This window comes from Mastomys coucha, unplaced genomic scaffold (genome assembly GCF_008632895.1).
Source record: "Mastomys coucha isolate ucsf_1 unplaced genomic scaffold, UCSF_Mcou_1 pScaffold20, whole genome shotgun sequence".
NCBI lineage: Eukaryota > Metazoa > Chordata > Mammalia > Rodentia > Muridae > Mastomys > Mastomys coucha.
Window position 1 is genome coordinate 143,405,531 of NW_022196903.1, and position 21,598 is coordinate 143,427,128.

The 21,598-nt window shown below is 40.8% G+C and overlaps 1 protein-coding gene across 12 annotated transcripts in view; it reads left to right on the plus strand.

Annotated features, from left to right (window-relative positions):
• The first annotated feature begins 2,332 nt into the window (after positions 1–2,332).
• Positions 2,333–21,598, plus strand: part of Resf1 (retroelement silencing factor 1) — a 30,522-nt gene continuing 11,256 nt past the window's right edge. For 3 of the 12 annotated variants that reach the window (XM_031383990.1, XM_031384001.1, XM_031384002.1), the window contains exons 1-2: positions 2,333–2,864; positions 3,279–3,338. The gene's annotated coding sequence lies outside the window, so the exon portion shown is untranslated. Of the gene's footprint in view, positions 2,865–3,278; positions 3,339–6,568; positions 6,613–12,365; positions 12,440–14,472; positions 14,508–17,578; positions 17,737–21,598 lie in introns of those variants that run through there. The other 9 variants (XM_031383993.1, XM_031383991.1, XM_031383995.1 and 6 more) reach the window with 9 other exon arrangements.

The following is a 21,598-nucleotide window of genomic DNA, read 5'->3' on the forward strand; positions in this document are numbered from 1 at the left end:
GAGGAAGTAGTCAAATAAGGAATCTAGTGGGGAGTCTAGTGGTTTAGCAAAAGAGAAGGGGGGAGAGGACAGGACCCACAGCATGTTTGGGAATGTCAGAACCCTTCAGCACTTTCTATTTTTTTATTTTTTGTTTCTTTGGTTGAGATAGGGTCTCTCTGTATAACCCTATGTAGGCTAGGATGGACTCATTCACTCACAGAGATCTGCCTGCCTAACCCTAACCCTAACCCTTCCCAGATTCTGGGATTAAAGGTGTATGCAACTAAACCCAGCAGAGGTTGCTTTTTCTTTCATGTACTTTGTAGAAGATTTTTGCCATCCCATTTACAGATCATTGATAATGAGGTCATCAACAGCTTATCTTTATTGAAGCCTGTATCCCTTTTTCTCCATGCCCACCATTGATTTCATATTGTTGCTATAATATGCCTACCAGTCATTAACACAAAAATTATCAACTCAGAGCAAGATCATGCTGAGCACACATCCTGTTATGTTCTGTATGAGATCTGTTAATCTTTAGAAATTCCACAAAGCTTTATGTAGGACCCATGAAATTAAAGGTCAATATGAACTGTTAAAATGGCTTGAGAGAGAGAGAGCTGACCACCAGGACGCACTTCCTTCATCTATGTATGAGCTCTGGTTTTTCCGGTTTTAGCCTCTGTAAACTGACAGAGAAAGATGTTTGGTGCCCCAAATTCTGAGCTATAGCCCCGATCAGTCTTAGGGTGTGTGTTCAATAAACCATTTCTGCCTGACTGAGATCAGTGTTTGTGTGGTTTGTAGGGTAACTCTTGAACCCCAACAATCCTCACAAAATTGCAACTTGTCTGAAATGCATTTTCAGGCCATCCCAACTGACTAAATCCCTAATGTTATGGTTTGACACCTTCCCCTCAGAAGAGCTGTAACCCTTTTGTCCTATGCTTGCCAGCTAGTTCATATTATTGCTGTAACATGCCTGCCAGTTACTGAGACAGGAGACTTGTCTTACAGTATTGATGTGTTGGCCATAATGCCTTGTTTTGTTCTGTATGTTCTGTATGAGGTTTGCTAATCATAAGAAATTCCACAAAGTTTTAGGTAGGACCCATTAAATCAAGGGTCAATATGAACTGTTATGTCTAAAATGGCTTCTCAGAGATGATCACCAGGCAGCGTCCCTTCATGCACCTGAGTTTGAGGTCACTGTGGTTTTTGTGGCTGACATTCAAGAATGTTATTAATAATCCAAAAAGTTATGATTATAATACTCATGCTATGTTATCTCAATTTCACCCCTGTTTGAAGGACCCTAAACCTTGGTCCGTGGTACTTACTTCGAGATGCCTCCGATACTGCAGATCGACACAAAAGCAAGAGGTTTCTTTTCTGTTATGATGAGATCGACCTTCAATTAGTCTCTCAAGGCGAGTGACTAGAAGGTGACCCTGAATGGCTATACGAGCAGTTTTTAATACTTTTTAGGGGCACAGGTTACATCAGCAAAGTTACAGTTCAAACTTATTGGCTAAGCATATGACCTTTAAATCTATTGGCTAGCAAGCATGGGCAGATCATGACGCGCATTTGAACTCTACCCAGGACTTTCCAGAGGGTCAGGTGACTATCAGTCAGTACATTCTGTGGTTTTTCTGAGAATTGTTTACTCAAGAATGTTCCTGTGAGTGGAGAATGGAACTTGACCTAGCCTTGACCCCAGGAGTGAGGGGAAAGCAGAAGGGGGAGGGGAGTGTAAAACTGGCAAAAAAGCCGTTAATGTTCTTCATGTTCACCACCCGTGTATCACCCTCTATACCTTACTTGGGAGGAATCAGATTAAAGATTAGCAGTAAGCCTACTGCTGCTCCCCTTTTGCCCTTTAAACGTTTGAACCTGTTTTTTTTTTTCTCATAAAAAGCTTACCCTGAGAGCAGACTAGAACTATAATTATGTTTCTAAGTTCTTGCAGTCCTGAAGGTTTATTAATAGGGTGTGTGTTCAATAAGCTACTCTCGTTTAACTGAGATCACTGTTCATATAGTTTTGTTAGGGTCCATGAATCTCTGAAGAATGATACCCGAGACTCAAATAGTATGAAAAAGCAAAGAGCATTTATTGAACAAATTCCTGCACTCAGGAGCCCAATTCCATCAGGCCAATTCACTCCTTTCAGTTTGTGTGGTGATTCCTGAACCCCAACAGTATATTTCCACTGGCCCTTGTCGTTTCACTCTAGAAGCCCTCAGGTAATTCTCATGTAAATTCCAGGTGCAGGGATAAGCTTTTTTCTCTCCTCAGACTGCAGAAGCCACACCTGCCGGGCACTAGGACCACGGCCCTGGCGCAAGCGCACGGGGGCGGAGCACGGAGCCAGCTGGACCCGCCCCAACGGAGGCTGCTACCAAACCTCTGCGCGCTTTGCGCTCGGCAGAGGCCTTGTTCGGTGCTGTTGGATTGTGCGCACCGCCGGGCGGCAGGTCTGCTTCGGATCGGGCTTTTGTTCCGCGCTCTGGGCTCCGGCCTGGGTTTTCGCCACCTCTGTCCTGGCAGAGGGGCGCCGCCCGGGTCCTTGCTGCATCGCGAGGTTGCTGCGCGCGGGCGGGCGCGGTCTGCGGTTGTTGGCCTGAAGTAGAAGGCGGGCTTGTTGCAGCTAAGCGTTCCTTCCGGTTTCGGAAGGAGAAGCAGAGCTTTGTTTTGCTTTTCGCTTTCTTTCTGTGTTGGTCTTCCGCTCCCTGGCCCCTGCGACCCAGTGGAATTGCCCTGCGCTCCGCCTTCTAGCGCCCAGGCCTGTGTGAGCACCGAGGCCCGCAGCATCTCAGACGCTGTTTGCATTTGTGGTACTTAAAAGTTCCTTTCCTAGGAAAATGGAAAAACAGGTAAAGTGGGTGAGCTGGCGTGCTTTTCAGTAGGCCAACTACAGAACTTGCGTGGGGATTTTAAATTGTCTGCTGAATGTATTAAGGCTAAGGGGAATCTTAAGTTTGTTTCTTGTTACCATGAAGATATACTAGGGTCTTAGTTACTGCTTCATTCAGCCCCAATCAGGTTCTCCTTTATCAGTCCACTAAAATTACTAAAGTATTTTTGCTTTGGTATTATAGGACAGTAGGGGACTTGGAGAAGCCCGCTTGAATTCTAGTGGCAGGGAATATTTTGAGAGTAGCCTCGTTCAGTAGTTTTGTTTTTAGCACACCTGATAACTAATTCAGTAAACTTAGTGTACTTTCAGTACCACTTTAAGGGAAATAGACTAGACCTTAACTCTTAAAAATGTTTCTTGCTTTTCATAGGATTAGAGGCGTGAGTATACTCCTTGTGGAAGAGACTAAAAGGTAAAGTTGTATTTAGAGGTAAGTCTGCCTTTTATAAAGCTTATCCTGGTTCTACCTTATGACTGTTTACATTATACCACGGAGTAACTTATTTTGGTATAAAGAATATTATTGAATCAACACTGGTTAAACTTACAGAACTTGGCCTGGCATGTGCTTGCCTTTAATTTTTGCATTTGGGAGACTAAGGCAGGCAGATCTTTGAGTTTAAGGCTAGCCTTGTCTTCATACCAAATTCCAGTTTAGCTAGGACTGCATAGTGAAAGACTCAAAAACTCTCACCAAACAAAACCATCACAGAACCAGTGATGGTTCAGTGATGGCATACAGTGGATTTGATGGCAAAGCTTAAGAAATAATGTTGTTGGTATGGTACTTAACAGTTTATTTTTTTGCTTTAATAAGATAGAGGAGAGATTTTTTTTGTTTTTGTTTTTGTTTTTTTTAATTTTGGTAGTGTTAAAGATGGAACTCTGAGCCAGATTGCTACCCTGGGAAAGAGTATGGTAAGGTGGTGAATTAAAGTTACCTAGGCAGAGGCTAGTTCTTATTTTTGGTGGGAATGTAGTACCAGGGACGATTTCTTATTTATTTTTAACTTTTATGTGCATAAGTGTTTTGCCCAAGTGTAAGTGTAGTAGTTTGTGTGCTTGGTGTGTGGAGCTAAGAAGAAGGCCTGGGTCCTCTAGAAGTGGAGTTACGGGCAGTTATAGCCACATGTTGGTGCTGGGACTACTTTTAGGGCCACAAGTACTCTTAACTATTGGTCATGTCTTTAAGCACCTATACTCAGTGATTTTTAGGGTTCCAGTCCATGACCAAAGCCTCTTCTGCTAAAGGGGGCTATGGTTCCTACAGTGTAAGGAACAAAATAAGGAATCAATACCACGGATGAATGTAACCATGGAAACCAAACCTAGCATGTGTGCATGAGTATGATAAAGTTGAAGTAAGGTAAACGCCCGATGAAGTAGTGTGTGAACGCCTTAATTATGATTGGCTAAGTGTAGCTCTAGGCTTGGTTTCCATGGTTACATTCATTCATGGTGTGTTTTCCTTATCTTGTTCCTACATATAGTTTTGTTACTTGGGTTCAGGTCTTGCTTGACTCCTCCAACTTGGCTCTACCACTTACTGTAAAGTCTCAGAAGAATTTTACTTTCCTGCTCAGCTTTCTCATATGTAAATGGGATAGCAGTAGTACCTACATTATGGAACTGTGTTAAGTTACAAGGGGAAAGCAGAGGCAGGCAAATCTCTTAGTTCCAGGCCAGCCTAGTCTACATATTTTTTTTTAAAGATTTATTTTTTATTATTATAAATGAGTACATAGATGTCAGATTTCATTATGGGTGGTTATGAGCCACCATGTGGTTGCTGGGATTTGAACTCATGACCTTCAGAAGAGCAGCTGGTGCTCTTACCCACTGAGCCATCTCACCAGCCCTAGTCTACATATTACATGACCCTGTTTAAAAAAATCATTCTTAAACAAAAACAATCAGTCAACCAGAAGAGGGCATCAGATGGTTGAGCCACCATGTGGTTGCTGGGATTTGAACTCGGGGCCTCTGGAAGAGCAGTCAGTGCTCTTAACCACTGAGCCATCCAGCTCAGAACACTCTTAAAATAGCTCCTGGCAGATAGTAATTGCTTGATTTTAGGTTAAAGGAGGTGTACTTTTTACAGACATTTTAAAGCTAGGCTGGCCTTGAACTTGCCCTCTAGCAAGGATGACTTTGAACTCCTGATCCTTCTGTTCTTCCTGAATGGTGGGATTAGATTTGCGTGCCAAACCCTCCTCTCTACAGGGAGGGAGTCTGGTAAAAACCAACCAGTGCATGTCTTGCCCTAGGTTGTCTCTTCCCCCCCCCCCAACCTGTTTGATTAGTTCAGATTCTTATATGTTATCAGTGCTTTGATTTTAGGAATTTAGCTGTTTAGGGAATTGTAACTTGTTAGACTTTATTATAATAAAGGTGAACTTCAAGAATCTTTGGTTTAACAGCCTTTTCTTCCTCATTTCTTTGGAAATAATCCATGCAAAACAGAAATAGGAAGCATTCAGGTGGAGGTAAAGCCTGAGTTTTCACCTACCCTGACTATAGAAATGCAAACTAAGTGCAAATGAAAAAGCCTTAAGACCGGGAATTCTGGCTTTTTGTTTTTTTGTTTTTGGAGGCAGGTATTCAGTGCTTAACTTGGTATGCTAAATTAACTAGTAAATGAAGGGTGTAGTTTAGAGCTGGCCTAGTGAGGTATACTTCTCAAGGGAGACTAGAACTACCAACAAACAACTCTTGAAGATGTGAAAGCTGTTCTCTGCCTTGGGTTCTTAGCCAGTCTTAGATGAGGCTGAGGTTTTTATTTTCATACAAACTAAAATGTATAAATTGGGAGACTTGTGTTTGATTAGAAATTAAACAAAGGTTGCTTTAAGGGAAATGATTTTTTTTTTTAAAAGAGGAACAATGACTTAAAATTACTTGTTTTGAACAATTTTGATTTGCCTTGCTAGTTATTTAGAATTAATGTATATTGATTCAGGCAGTCTGCTTATATACTTAGGTCAATGTGATTGGTTGTTTCAGTTTTTAGTAATCCAGTAAGGCTTAAAAAAATGTGTGAGGAAGGCTATGTGCATGTGAGAGCACATGCCCTTGGAGTTTGGAGATGTACATCATATCCTCTGGAGCTGGAATTAAAGGTGGTAATTGAGAGGTAGACTGTATTAGTTGGGGTTCTCTAAAGTTACAGAACTTATGGAATGTCTCTATATGTTAAGGAAATTAGTTGTGGTGATTTACAGTCTGTAGTCCAGCTAGCCCAACAAAGGGCAGTTGTGAATGGGAAGTCCAAGAATCTAGTAGTTGCTCAGTCCCAAGAGGCTAGCTAGTTTTAGCTGGTCTTCTGTAGAAGTAGATTCCAAGCCGGGCAGTGGTGGCGCACGCCTTTAGTCCCAGCACTTGGGAGGCAGAGGCAGGCGGATTTCTGAGTTCGAGGCCAGCCTGGTCTACAGAGTAAGTACCAGGACAGCTAGGGCTACACAGAGAAACCCTGTCTCGAAAAACAAAAACAAGAACAAAAAAAAGTAGATTCCAACAGATGTGCTGGCAAGTAAGTGCAAGCAGTTGAAAAGTGAATCTTCCTTCTAATGTCCTTATGTAGGCCTCCAGCAGAAGGTGTGGCTCAGATTAAAGATGTGTACCACCAGCCTAGATCTGGGATTTGCTTTGTCCCAGGCTGACCTTGAACTCTGAGATCTCCTTGCCTCAATCTCCTGGGATTAAAGGTATGTACTATCTACCTTGCTTAGGCCTAAGCTTTTCATAGCCACTATATACCTCAAGATATCCATGTCAAGATCTAGGTCAGAAATCTGTGTCTTCATCCTCGATCTGGATTACAGGTGTGCCTTCCAATTCTGGATTGTAGTTTATTCCAGATATAGTCAAGTAGACAATCAGGAATAGCCACCACAACAACATATACTCCATTTTAGGCATGACTTCAAAATGACCATAACATGCCTCTCCCCCAAGCCCCATCAGATCCAGGAACTAGGCCATAGTCACTAGCTCCAAGAACAGACCATAAGTTCCAGAAACAAGGCCATAAAGAGCAGCCTGGAGATAACCGCATGGATGGGGAAATATCTTATCTCAGGATGGCCAAATGTGCAGGGCAGCCTTAAATGGTTTGAGTATTTCATCCTGTGGTTAAATGTTCATGACACAGACCACCTGGAGAAGAGCCACTCAAAAACTGACCTATATAATATCCTCAGCACCACCAATAAAGTTTTAGATTTCCTAACCCTTGCTAAAATTCCCTTAGTTCCCATGAAAAGGCCTGCACACCTTTGTCTGGTCACCATTTTTGTAAGTGGTTGACCCCTGTATGCAGGCTTTTTGATTTCTCGAAAGTAAAAATATTCTCGCCAATTATGTATGTTAGTGTTGGTCTCCATGCCCAGCTTTCGGACTTAACAGTTATGTGCTACTTGATATGGCTGCTGGGAACTTGGGTCTTCTGCAAGATTTTGTTTGTTGATTTTCATTTTCTTTTGGTTTGTTGAGATAGTCTCTGGCAGTCCTAGAGCTCACTATGTAGACCAGATTGGCCTCTAACTCACAGTGAATGACTTCTGCTTCCTGAGTACTGGTATGCCACCATTCCTGGTTCCTTAAAGTTGTCTTTGATACTGTAAATGGAATAACTTTCTTAGTTTCTGATGTAATTATGTAGAAATACAGTTGCTTTTTTTTTCTTTAATTTTTTTTTTCTTCTCCACACAATGTCTTGCTGTATAGTACAGGCTATCCTCAAGAAAATAACTTCCTGATTCTCTCTTTAGAGTGGTAGGAATACAGGCCTATGTTACCATACCTGGTTTACTTTTATGATTGACAAAGTAGTTTACTTGTTTGTTTTTGAGACAAGATGTCATGTCACCAAGGCTGGCCTTAAACTTATATATAGTAGATAATGGTCCTCCGGCCTCTGCATACATTCCCAGTGGTAGAATTACAGACGTGTGCTTTCATGGTTGCCTTCAACCATAGTTTTTAAGTCAATTTATATATAGAGGATGCTGTTCTCTATAAATATGTAACTTTATCTGGAAATTGAAAGGTAACTTTTATCCATTCTGGATGTCTTATTTGTAACTGCCATGTCCAGAACACGTAGCAAGTACTGAGTAGAAGTGGAAAGACTGGGCATCCTGTGTTCATTTCTGTTACAGGAAAAAGTCACTCTTACAGCATATGGCAGGGGTTGTGGGTATTTTATTTTTTGCAGTTTTGTAATCCTCAGCAGTTCTCACATAGATTTTTGATTGTGATAACAACGGGTGTATATGTACCAGCATTTTTGAATCCTTGTCTTCATTACATAGGACAATCATACAGTGGTATTACTAATGAACATCTTTATTCTTTTCACCCAGGGAGTTTTATTGAGCCTGGTATCTATGTATATATCCTGAGTCCCCATTTCCTTTCTGGCAAATACACTTGGGGTGCTGAGGAGGAATACTTCTTAAAGCCCCTTCCTATGAATGAATGCCAATGCTATATTATCCTTAGATCACTACTTCAGTTGCTGGCAGAATGACCCTTCTTTTTCCTATCACCCCCTTTTCCTGGTGCTATTCTTTTGGGCCCAAGTTGGAAAAGCAGTTGGGATATTTTAAATATGCATTATCTATATCTATTAAGATCACCCAATTTTCATCCTTTTTGAATCTTTTATTGATTTTGCAGTAGTTTGGGATGTTGAGCTATCCTTGAATTACTGGAATATATTTTTGAGTTATGACATAGAATTTTAATATACACTTGGTTTTTACTTACTTGCATTAATATTTCATGAGGGAGTTTTTATGTCTGTATTTTGAGAGATTGTCTTTATTTTGTACAGGATAATAATTGGGTTTAAAGAGTTCAGTTGGGTGTTTTTTTTCCTTAACTTGGAACATTATGTTTAGAGTTGATTTTAGCTTCTTTTTTTTTTTTTTGGTTTTTCGAGACAGGGTTTCTCTGTGTAGCCCTGGCTGTCCTGGAACTCACTCTGTAGACCAGGCTGGCCTCGAACTCAGAAATCCGCCTGCCTCTGCCTCCCAAGTGTTGGGATTAAAGGCGTGCACCACCACCGCCCGGCTAGAGTTGATTTTAAACCTTGAAAGGTTTTTACTTTTTTGTTTTTTAGTTCTTTATATATTCTGGAATTTTTTTGTTTGGTTTGGTTTGGTTTGGTTTGGTTTTTTGACACAGGGTTTCTCTGTGTAGTCCTGGCTGTCCTGGAACTCACTCTTTAGACTGGCCTCGAACTCAGAACCCTGCCTCTGCCTCCCAAGTGCTGGGATAAAGGCATGCGCCACCACTGCCCAGTGACCTTGAAAGGTTTAATGTGACTACTGAAGCCATCTGAGCCCAAACATTTCTTTGTGGGTAGTTTTTTGGCTAATTGTTCTGGCTTGAGTGTGAACTATTGTTTCCCCCACGTGATGGTGTATGCTTCTAATCTCAGTACTTGGGAGGCAGAGTTAGGTAGATCTTTGAGTTTGAGGACAATCATACAGTGATATTACTAATGGAAAATCTTTATTCTTTTGACCCAGGGGGGTTTATTGAACATGGTGTATAACCCAGAGTCCCCATCTCCTTTATGGCAAATACCTGGTCTAGCCAGAGAGAGCTTTGTAGTAAGACCCTGTCTCAAAACAGACATGCATGCACACAGAGGTTTTTGTTTTTGTTGTTCTAGCTGACCATGTTGGCATAGGCCAGTAATACCAGGACTATTAGAACTGAGGCTTGTAGGTCACAAATATGAGGTCAGCCTCTACTGTGTAATGAGTTCTAAGCCAGCTTGTGTATCATGACTGAAATTTACTGTTTGCTCTGCCACTAAAGATTAAATCCTGACAAGTCTGTGTACTTAAATTCTACATGACTGACATGCGTGTCATTCTTAAGTGGCAGGTCTCTGAGAGGAGGGAGGATGGGGAGATGAGAAGTAAAGAGGACAGGAAAGCTAAGGTTTGGAAGTCTATGCTAAGCAGATTTATTAAGAATAGCATCTTAGGGTTTACAGGGGGATACTGGGACACTAGTCAGCAGAAAGCTATCACACAATGTGATAAAGTCATCTGGAAGCTAATCAAGCAATGGTACACAGAGAGACACAGGATATCTCAAATGTATCACAGACTGAGCACTCAAACATCCTTGAGACTGATAGCTCCAGTCTTCTTTAGAGGGAAAAGCCATGTTCCCAGGAACTGAAACTTTAACTCCATTGGAAGCCCTGGCTCTAACTTGGACCAGATTTTATCACGTCTGCCTCTGGGGAAGGACACAGAACTAGTTCTCCTTTGTCTTTTCATCAAGGCTTCTGGCACAGAACACATGCCAGTGGACAAATACTGTGATTAGGGTAGCTTAAATTTTGGAATTAGTCAGTAACTGAGTAAAGTAATTCTGCTTAGTTGGCAACAAACTTCTTTGCCTCCTGCGACATTTCACCACTCCAGTTCTGCTAATCTTAAAAAGTGAAACTTGGAAATCCAGAGGCTATTCCTGCCTCCATCTCCCAAATTCTGGGATTACATATGGTAGTTCTTACAGAAATGTTGACTCTGAAGGCTTATACTTCCATACCATACATTAACTTACTATGTATACGTGGAGGTAGTTGTTGGGACTTTATAGATATTTAAGACCACCAGCTTATTAGGCATGGTGGTACACGTTTTGATCTCAGCACCCTAGGAAGGATTCTACCACTTGGATAAGAGGATTTCTTTGAGTTTTAGGCTAGTCTCAGCTACAGAATGAAACCTTTCTTTCTTTCTTTCTTTCTTTCTTTCTTTCTTTCTTTCTTTCTTTCTTTCTTTCTCTCTTTTTTTTTGGCTTTTTTTTTTTGGAGACAGGGTTTCTCTGTATAGCTCTAGCTTTCCTGGAACTCACTCTGTAGACCAGGCTGGCCTCGAACTCAGAAATCCACCTGCCTCTGCCTCCCAAGTGCTGGGATTAAAGGCATGCACCATCACTGCCCCCCTAGACCCTCTTTCAAAAGAAAAAAGTTCTTCAGGGCTAGAAAGATGGCTCAGCAGTTAAGGGCAGTTGTTGCACTTTCAGAGGACCTGAGTCTGGTCCACACCATCCATATTGGGCAAGCTTTTGCAACTCCAGTTTCAGGGGCTTTCACACCTCCATCTGACCTGAGGCCACCTGCACATATATTGCATAGACACAAACCAATAAATAATAAGTAATCTGATTATATAGTCTCTCTCTCTCTCTCTCTCTCTAGTGGGTCATATTCCTTGGGATACATACTAAAACAAGACACTTGGGCAAAATTTGAAGTATGATATTTTATTTCTGTATGTATTCTCTGTAAAGTTTAATTCCAGTGGTAGAGTAGTAATATAGTAGTAATAAGGGGTAGGTTCAACATTGAATAAAACCATACAGCCTTGTATATATGAAGTCTGCTGTTAACTGAGATGGTGTCTAGTCTGTGGTATTAAGTTATCTGATTGAGTGGCCCATGTTTCTGAATAGAATTTGTATTGTGGTTGAATTCATTTTTCTTTTAAAGTTGAATAACAGTTGCCACAATGATTTATTCTCATTAATGAACAACCCAGCTTAGGTCACTTCTTGCATACCTTGTGGGAACTGGAGGCACTGAATTCACTTAGATCCACAAAAATCAGACTTACACAGCCCCAGATTGTTCTGCATCCCTAGTTCCCGTTGACAGGATCTTACAACCTTCCCCTTCATCCAGGTATAACAATGGCCCACTTCCAAGCTGGCTTTTCAGTAGTCCATGTTTTTACTGATTAATGTATTCCTTCCTTTTCTGGACTGTTGTGGAATTTTGCCTTCTGTGTTCTACCATTGAGCCTCATTCTCAGCTCTGTGTCTAAAAAAACTCCTTGAGGTACCAAAAACAGAGGATGCTTACATTTGTGTTTTGTAAGTTCTGCTTATTCTCCTGTGTACTTCACATCATTTCTACGTTATTTAAAATGCTTAATACAATGTAAGTGCTATGTAGACTGTTTTTATGCAGTAGGTTTTAGGGCACGGAAACATGGCAGAGTCAGTACCAACACAATTTCTCTTGTTTTTAATCTTTGGTTAAATTTAGTTTGTATAGGATTGTATTTTGTTGTCTGATTATGACTAAGTTAATACAGATAAACTAACCAAGTGCCATTACTAGTAGGGAGCTGCTTACCTTTGTTAATGTTAAAAAGATAATTTAGTTGAAGGGTTCATTCAGCACAATTATTTCTTGTTCCTTGTCCATTTGTTGTTTTTTTAAATTTTTTTATTTATTTTATTTATATGAATACACTGTAGGTGTCTTCAGACACAGCAGAAGAGGGCATCCAATCCTATTACAAATGGTTGTGAGCCACCATGTGGTTGCTGGGAATTAAACTCAGGACCTCTGGAAGAGCAGTCAGTGCTCTTAACCACTGAGCCATCTCTCCAGCCCCCTCATGTGTTTTCTTGACAGGATGTTGCTGCATAGGCAAAGCTGGCCTCAAAGCTGTGACCCTCTTTCTCCAGCCTCTGATGCTGGGACTACAGGTATGCACTGCTTTACTCACCTATAGTTGTTGGCACATATACATTTCTGAATGGTTAACTTATTTTTTATAGACTAGAGTTATATTATAATGTAAAATTTAGGAAAATTGATTATATAAAACCTATCAGACTAGGAAGCCTATTTAGACAGACCTTTTTCTCCTGTGGTTAAAGATATAGAAGCCCAGAGATACTATAGATGGACTAAATCATATTTTTGGAATTTCTGGAAAGTGACATTACCTTGAATTGTTGACATTTGTAATTTTGCAGATTTTTAATGGAAATTCTATTTTTTTATGCTTTTATTGCATATTAGAAATACGGGTTTTCACTTTAATCACTTCAGTGTACTGTTTGCACAAACTTCATTTTGTAATGTGAAAGCTTGTTAAGAAGCAGGTCAGTCAAAAAATATATATGTACAAGAAAAGCTTAATATTCTGGAGTAGGAGTTAAGGCAGCATGAGCAAGGGCCTCGGAATGGCATTGTCAAGAATTCAGGATTTGTCCCAGAGCAGACAGCAGGAAAGTGCTGGACCTAGACAAGGAATAGAAAACAAAATCACTCACAATGTGAGGTATACTCACAATGTGAGTTAATACTGTGGTTTGTTAACTAGTTCTTTCAAAGCTTCAAAGTATAGCTCGTTGACCAACAGACTCCTTTGAACAAAAGGAGACAAAGGACCTCTGATGTCAGTCTCTCTCCACTCTTCTCATCCTCCTGTCTCTAAACTCCTCTCCATGAAGCCAGGCTATTCTGCCCTCTACCCTCTTCTTTGTTAAGAACTGTCTGTAAGAGTTCCTCTGACCTATCTGTTAGGACAGTAGATTGCCAGCCTCACTCACAGAGGAAAGAGTATCACAAGGAGGCTAAGAAAAAGTTTGCTAGCCAGGTAAGCATGGCTGAATTTTCCATCTGTCCACTAGCTGTTCCTTTTTATCTCATCATTTTTAAAGTTACTTTATTCTGTGTAGAGGGGTGTTTTGTCCACATGTATGTCTGCACCATGTGAGGCCAGAAAAGTACATTGGATCTCTTGGGACTGGAGTAACAGATAGTTTCTGGGAATTGAACTTGGGTACTCTGGAAGACGACCTAGTTCTTAACTGCTGAGCCATCTCTCCAGCCCTCTCTCTAATCACATGTCTAACTGTTCATTCTTTAAATCTAAGTTTGAAAATGGATAGTTTCCATCAATCTTCATTTTTCAGAGTCTTCATTTTTGAAGTTTCCTTCCACATAAAATGTTGGTTACATTTATTACTACTATTTTTTTTTTAATGAGTTTTTCTTAGAGTTCAGAGATTTCTGATATTATTTACTCAGCAGACATTGACAGGACATTATCTTACCCTCCTTCAACTCAGCTTGCTATTTATAACTTCCTACATACTTTTTTTTTTGATAAGCATCTTTTCAGGATTCTCATAGGAAATGGTAACAGTAGTAGTACCCTATTAGATTAAATCCCCTGCAAAACTAAATGGCAGACTTTGTCTACTTCTAGGTAGTCGAAACTACCCAGACACTTCTAGTGTTGACTACCTAGAAGTAGGTACTTCTGGACATTGATGTGTAGTTTGGGGTTTCCAAGATGGACCTTTAATGTCTTTCATATGACTGTTAATAACACCCGTCCTAGTTTCCTTCCTATTGCTGTGGTGGTATTCAAATCCAATGGGAAAGTCCAAATACTTAGACTCAATTCAAATTTAGATGAAATGAATTTAATCTTACTGCTAGCAGAAGGACAACAGCCTTATTGCTGAACAGCATGCTGTGCAGAAGGTGGGTTAAGGTGAGGTTTAAGGGTAGACATCAGAAAGGTGTGTATTGCAACAATCCATGGAATCCACAGCTGGGCAGGAGAATTGTTTTACTGCTCTCAGTTGTTTCTTACTTTCCCACTATACAGTAATAAAAAGACCATTTCACCCCTTTCCCACAGCAGTAAACAGGTTTTACAGAAACAAAGGCAGCTGTTAATACCTCAGGGCTCATTATCCTATTCTTATCTCCCCTGCAGGCCACTAGGACCTCCCAAGCATTCCAGAGACAAAGGTCAGTGGGCCTTAAGGGGATGGCTGTCTGGCTCCATATTAAGTTCCTTTATGCTTTATCCCAGAGACTTGTGTAGATTATTACTTGGATCTGGACATTCTGATGACTGGGACAGAGAGGTTCATTTCTGGGCAGGCAAAAACACAGTGCTGTTGGATTAGGGCTGGCTGTCATGTCTCCACAATAAAATAAAACTTATTTTAAGGGAGATAGAGTTAATAAGGCATACAATTCTTGGTTACACTATCATCGTGGGGAAGTTGAAGCAGGAATTTGAAGCACCTGGTTCTATCCACAGTTAAGAGCAAGAATGAGAGCATGCATGCTAGTGTTCAGTTTACTTTCTATAGGAAGTCTGAGACTCAGAACCACCTCAGTTAGCATAATCGAGTTGCCCATAGGTCAGTTTAATATAGGTAATCCCTCATTTGGTTTATTTTAGGCGATGGATTCTAGGTTGTATGAAGTTGATTGTTAAAACTAACCATCCACAGAATCTTAGTAAGATCTTCATAAAATTATTGAGTGAAGAAATCTTTACCTATTCATCCCCATCCTCTCTACCCTCCTTCAACTCAGCTTTATAACTTTGTACAGTTTTTAAAATAATCATCTTCTCAGGTTTCTGGTAGGAAATAGTACTAGTAGTAATGTCATATAAGATTAAATATCCTGCAAAACTAAATGGTAGACTTTGCTTCTAGGTAGTAAGTTTTGTTACTTTGTAGTAAGCTATCTGAACAGTGGGTTTAAGTGGTCGTCTTTCCTTAGCCTTCCAACTCCCAAGTACAAACTATCATACCTGGTTATTGTAAGGGCCTGAAAATTGCCCCGAGATTCAGATAGTATACAAAGACAAAGAACATTTATTCTGCAGAAACATGTAGCATGCGAGGGTTACCATTGTTTCCAAAAGGCATACCCCAACTCCCCAGATATTTGAGTTCCTTATATTTGGAGATACAGCAGACTTCTAAAACTTAGGGCACATTCCAAGGCGTTACAGAAACCATTAACTGAGGTCATAAAGAAGGTATATACCCCAGGAGTGCAAAACAGGAGATATTGACTGAGAAGACAGCTTAGTTACAATCTCTTCCCATGACCCTCTAAGCCAGTAACAAATGGTGAAAGTTAAGCCAGATAATTGCTTCTAGTGTATATGCACATAGCCACCTCTATTAACAATACCCCCATTTTTGAAACCTCAAAAGTCCATCCCCATTAACATCACCCCTAGTGACCCACATCCTCCAACTAAGCCACATTTCCTCATCCTTTTCAAATACTACCCCAAATGGTGGGAACTAAGCACTCAAATATATGAGCCTACATGAACCATTCTCACCCAAATACTACATGCTCCTATGAAATAACTAAAATATATAGGGTGTAAGAGTGTTTACTATTTAACCAAATAGACCCAAATTCCCCAGCACCCATGTAAGAGCCAGGAATGGGCATTTCATGTAGGCTAACTGGCCAAAGAATTCCCAGATCCAGTGGTTTCCATTCTTCAACCTCCATCATGGGGTTACCAGGATGTATAGCTGTTTTTAGTTAGTCATGGTTGAACATGCTTTGTAATTACAGCACTTGAGAAGTAGAGAGGCAGGAGAATCATCTCAAGTTAATAGTCAGATAAGGCAAAATAATGAGGCCCAGTCTCAAATCTGTTGGTATTTGGAGAGCTTTGTCCAGAACTGGGAAGTGGTAAAGTACTGATAACATTTTGTACTATACATATACACATACATGTATGTATGTGTACACACACACACACACACACACACATACATGACATAGCAAAATGTTCAGCCAGCATTCTTGTTTTTGCAGCCTGGAAGTCTAGAATTTTTGTGTATATTAAAATTTGTCTTCAGGTCCTTTGGTTTTCCAGCAACTCTAGTGTGTCTTTACATAATCCACATGGCTTAATGCTGTATTCTCATATTCATATAACACTTGTGACAATAGGGAATTTTCTCCCTACCAACTTATTCTCTAGTTTTTTTTTTTGTTTTTTTTTTGTTTTTTTTTTTTGTTTTTTTGTGCATACATTCTGGGTATTCTGCCTTCTCATCTAATCCTGTATCATCAAATTCTACCAGTTAAAGGACTCAGTTCCATAAGACAGTCCCAGATCCCATTCCTGGGAGTCTTGCACTTCTGATGACTATTGTAAAATTAAGGGGTATCTTATGACAATCCTTTTTTTTCTTAAGATGTTTTCTTTATTTACATGTCATACAATAGCTCCTTTCCCAGGTTCCCCTCCAAAATAAATAAATAAAATAACATAAAAACAAAAAACAAGAACAAACCCCTGTTCTTCCCCCCCCCCCCCCCCCCCCCCCCCCCCCCCCCCCCCCCCCCCCCCCCCCCCGCTCACCACCCCACCCTCTCCTGCCCTGGCATTCCCTTACACTGGGGCAATGAACTGGGCCAAGGTCTCTCCTCCCATTGATGACTAACTTGGCCATCTGCTGCTATACATATGCTGCTGGAGCCATTAGTCCCACCATGTGTACTCTTTGGTTGGTGGTTTAGTCCCTGGGAGCTCTGTGGGTACTAGGTAGTTCATATTGTTGTTTGTCCTAAGGGGCTGCAAACCCTTCAGCTCCTTGGGTCCTTTCTCTAACTCCTTCATTGGGGACCCTATACTCAGTCCAATAGATGGCTGTGAGCCTCTAGTTCTGTATTAGTTGGGTACTGTCAGAGCCTCTCAGGAGATAGCTATATCAGACTCCTGTCAGCCAGCATTTGCTGGCATCCACAATTGTGTCTGGATTTGATGATTGAATATGGGAAGGATTCCCAGGGGAAGCAGTCTCTGGATTTGCTATACTCAATAAAACTGAAGGGTGATGTGGATATGGCAAGCCTTTTTTTTAAGGGTGGGGTTTTCATTTCTAGTCAGAACACACTACCCTGTCAATACTACCTTGTATCACATCTCACTCAATAGTGGTGTTTGCAGAGTTAAGCTCTGGCATTTCTGCTCTTTCTAAAGCTATGGGTGAGATTGAAAGTTCTATCCTTCTGAGTTCTTGCCCCTACCTGACCTGCAGGACTAAACAGCAAGGGTCTCAAGGGAGGGAATGAGAATGGAAGGAATAGGAGATGCAAAGGAAGGAGACAAGACAGAGATCTGATCAAGTCTCATTTATTACAAGAAAAACACTGGCCTATAAAGCTGCAAACCACAATTACAAGGTGGATTCACTTGGTAAGTAGAAGGTTGAGTGAATGATTGGGTAAATGGAAAGTGCCCAGCAACCCATTGTTGAACAAAAGGAAAGTTCCAATCATAAGATGTCCTAAGGCTGGAAGATTTTTAACCACAAGATGTTTTAACTATATTTGGAAAAGAGAAGTAGATTTCTCAAAAGCAGAAGTTAAGGATATTAATTATAAGATGATGGCCCAGGGACAAGATGGAGATTAAGATGCCAAGTGCTTTTGGGCCCCAACAAGTCCCCCTTTTTTGTTTATAGAAACAAGGCATATATAAGATGGCAGTGTCTAAATCAGCCAGACTGTTCCTATCTTAGGTCAGAGAGGTTGCAAAGACAGCCATGCCAGAATGGTCTTACCCATCATAGGAGACCCCATTAACCTTTTTTGGGGGTGGTTCTCTGTCTTAGGTTGCCATTTATACAAGGATGGCGTCGTCCTCTCAGTTGCCCATCACTGGCTAGCCAGTCCATCCTACTGGAGAAAATGTGGTCAAGCCAGAACTGGTCAACCCAAGGGTCACTAGGCAATATGTCAACATAACCATCTCTCAGATCTACCATTTCTAGCCAGTGGTAATGAATCTGCAAGGGTTGGACCTTAATTGCATCTTTTTGTCCCTTAATAAAGGCCATAATTTTATTAAAAGGAAAAGGTCCTAGCGATAGTATTAGTAAGCCAAGCACTCAACCAAGAAAGGGAAAAAGGCAGAATTCCATCCGAGGCGCTCCAGGTGGGGTTGTCGAAGAGTTCCTGATGCCTCATCTCGAATTCTTGTTGATGCTTTCCAATTCTGTCGCTCACAATCCCGGACTTATTGGCATAAAACCAGCATTTTTCCTGTAAAACCAAGCAAGTGCCTCCCTTGTCTGCAGTAAGTCAGTCCAAGCTTCATCTATTTTGGAGAACCACCTCAGCCAAGGAATCCACTTGATCCTGTAGATCTTTGACAGACTGGTATATCATATTGACATCATCTATCAGCTGCTGGGATAGCTTAGTATAGCTGTCCAGAGCTACTCCTATGCCAGCTGAGCTGGTGGCAAGAGATCCAGATATCCCTAGCCCGATGAGAAGGGGAATAAATTCTATTGCTCTTCTATGCTGGAGGTGGGGTGGGGGAGGGAGGTATCACAGCTGGGCAGAGGAACAGGTTGATGTCCTGGGAGGATCTCAACATCTGGCAAAAGCATTGAAGGGATTCAGGACCCAGTCCAATTTGAAGGGAGAAAAGGATAGGTCATGTCATCTCCACACACAAAATCTCTACCTTTACCTAAACAAATTGGCTCAGAAATATTAATATAATGACTATAGGAGGTAAATTTTGCTAGGCCAACATTCATAGCAAAGGAATTATTTTTATAAGTACTTAAAAAGCATATGGATACATTAAAACCACTCAGCAATACTTTAAAAGGCTTCAAATAATTACAATTTTCTTTATTGAAACGAGGGGCAGAATCATTAAGTAGAGGAACCATTAGGGGCCAAGAGGCACCCAATTCAAGGCACAACCAGCAATCACTGGCCAGGGAGGGATTGGAAAAATTTAGGACTTTATGTGTGGTTTTAAGGATCTCAGTGGTTTGGAGATCCATATCCACTGCTTCTCTAGAATAAATGCAAACAGACCTCTTCCCCAGGTGAGCACTGGGTCTAGGCTGTGCCAGGAATTATGTAAGGGATACCCCCACATAACTGTGAAGTCACTTTTGGGATCTCTCTGCCAAAACCGAGAAACAGCAGATTTTCCTTCTTGGTCCAAGGTCAGGAAGTTTATGATGAATAAAGCATGTGCCACAATATTTCGTGGCATTCCTTGGGTTGGGTACCATTGTCTTCCCTTTAATTTGTTAGTGGTGTTTTTGAGGGTGAGATGGGTTCTTTCAACAATACCCTGTCCTTGTGGATTATATGGGATGCCTGTTATATAAACAATCTCTAAGGTAGCACAAAAATCTAAAAAGGTCTTACTAGTATAGCCAGGACCATTATCAGTTTTAATTTGTTGTGGTTGGCCCATTACAGAAAAGGCTGTAAGAAGATGGCTAATAACATGTTTAGAGGCCTCTCCAGTTTGAATGGAGGCAAAAATGAACTCAGAACAAGTATCAATAATTACATGAACATATTTGAGATTACCAAATTCAGACATATGTGTAATACCTATCTGCCAAATGACATTAGGGACAAGGCCATGAGGGTTGGCACCCAGGTGGGGGGCACAGGGAGATGTCTTGTGCAATTTTGGCAGCTTTTAACAATATAGTTAGCCTGTTCTCTACTTATATAGCAGAGATGCAAGGAGTGTGCATTAAGATGATGTAATTAGGGTATGGACATTCTGGGCTGCCTTTAGGCTCTGTGTTTTGAAAGAATCAGAAAAAATTGGAAAGGCTAAATGGCACTTGGCCTGATCTGCTAAATGATTACCAGCAGATAGGGGCCCTGGGACCCCAGAATGAGCTCACAGATGTCCAATAAGAAAGGGGAAATTTCTAGATCTCATAAGGGAAGCTAATTTTTGAAACAGCACACTGGCTTGAGATCCCCCTTTTATTTGGCTAACTGCCTTTAGCAAGGGGATAGATTGGGCAATATAAACACTATTAGTAAAAACATTAATAGGGTAATCATTAAAGGCTTGAAGAGCTGCCATAACAGCACAAAGTTCAGCAATCTGTTCAGAGCAGGAATTGGTTTGGAAATTAAAAACTTGATCTTTCTAGGAATAGGCTGCCATCCCATTAGCTGAGCCATCTGTAAACACTGTAAAAGCCCCAGGGATGGGAGTGGATTTGGTCAATCTTGGGAAAATGACCTCTTGTCTATTAACAAAATCAATTAACTTATTTGGTGGATAATGATTATCTAAAGTGCCTGAAAAGCCAACCAAGGTGAGATGATGGCCCAGGGACATGATGAAGATTGAGATGCCAAGGGCTTTTGGGCCCCAACAGCTTCTTCCTCTTATTTCAGTAGTGTAAACTCAAATGTAAGCAAAAGAAACTCTTGACAGAAGAAAGAAAAGATTCTCCTGTCAGCCAGAGCATTGCAAGTGATGTTGTTTTATACTAGGGATCAAATATGTTTTTCTTTTTTCATATTTATGGCTAGGCTAGGACAGCCATGAACAACACAGGGTCCTAGATAAAGGGGGCAGTGCTAGACAGACCTCTGGCTTCACTTCAAGAATGATTAAGTTTTCTTTTTCCACAGCTGTTCCTACAGCAGTTAGCTATCTACTAAAGATAGAATTGAATGCAAGGCTTCTTTGTCCCAGATCTCTGAGTTCCTCTTCCACACTTCTGTAGTCTTGTAGTCTTGTCTGTGCCAGAGGACATTTCTACTTAGACATTATGTCATGCCTTCAGCTTTCTGAAGTCATGTAGCCACACCTTAGTCAGGGTTTGTGCTTGAGAAAGAAACTGCAGACCATCTGGACCCTCATAGTTTTAACTTTTTACTTTTAGATGGGGAGGTTCACTCAGTTGCCCAGATAGGCTTCCGTAAACTTGCTGTCTTTCTGCTTCAGCATCTTAATTATAGATGTGCACAACCAGTCCTGGCTCAAGTAAACTTCTTGGTATGTCAGGAGTAATAGAGCCATAAGTACAATGCTATGTAGGTTGATACATTTTTAGTGAAATAAAATAACCTGCCTATGTATGATAATGAAACACAGACGAACAGTAGATTTTGTTTGGTAGGATTCCATTTATCTTAAAAGATGTTTTAGATTTTGTTTGATTTTTCTTTTTCAGATAGGTCCTTTCCACATTGTCCATACATTTTTACGATCCCATTTAGCTTCTTCAGTAGTTAAGAGTAAAGTAGGAAGCTTTATTAGC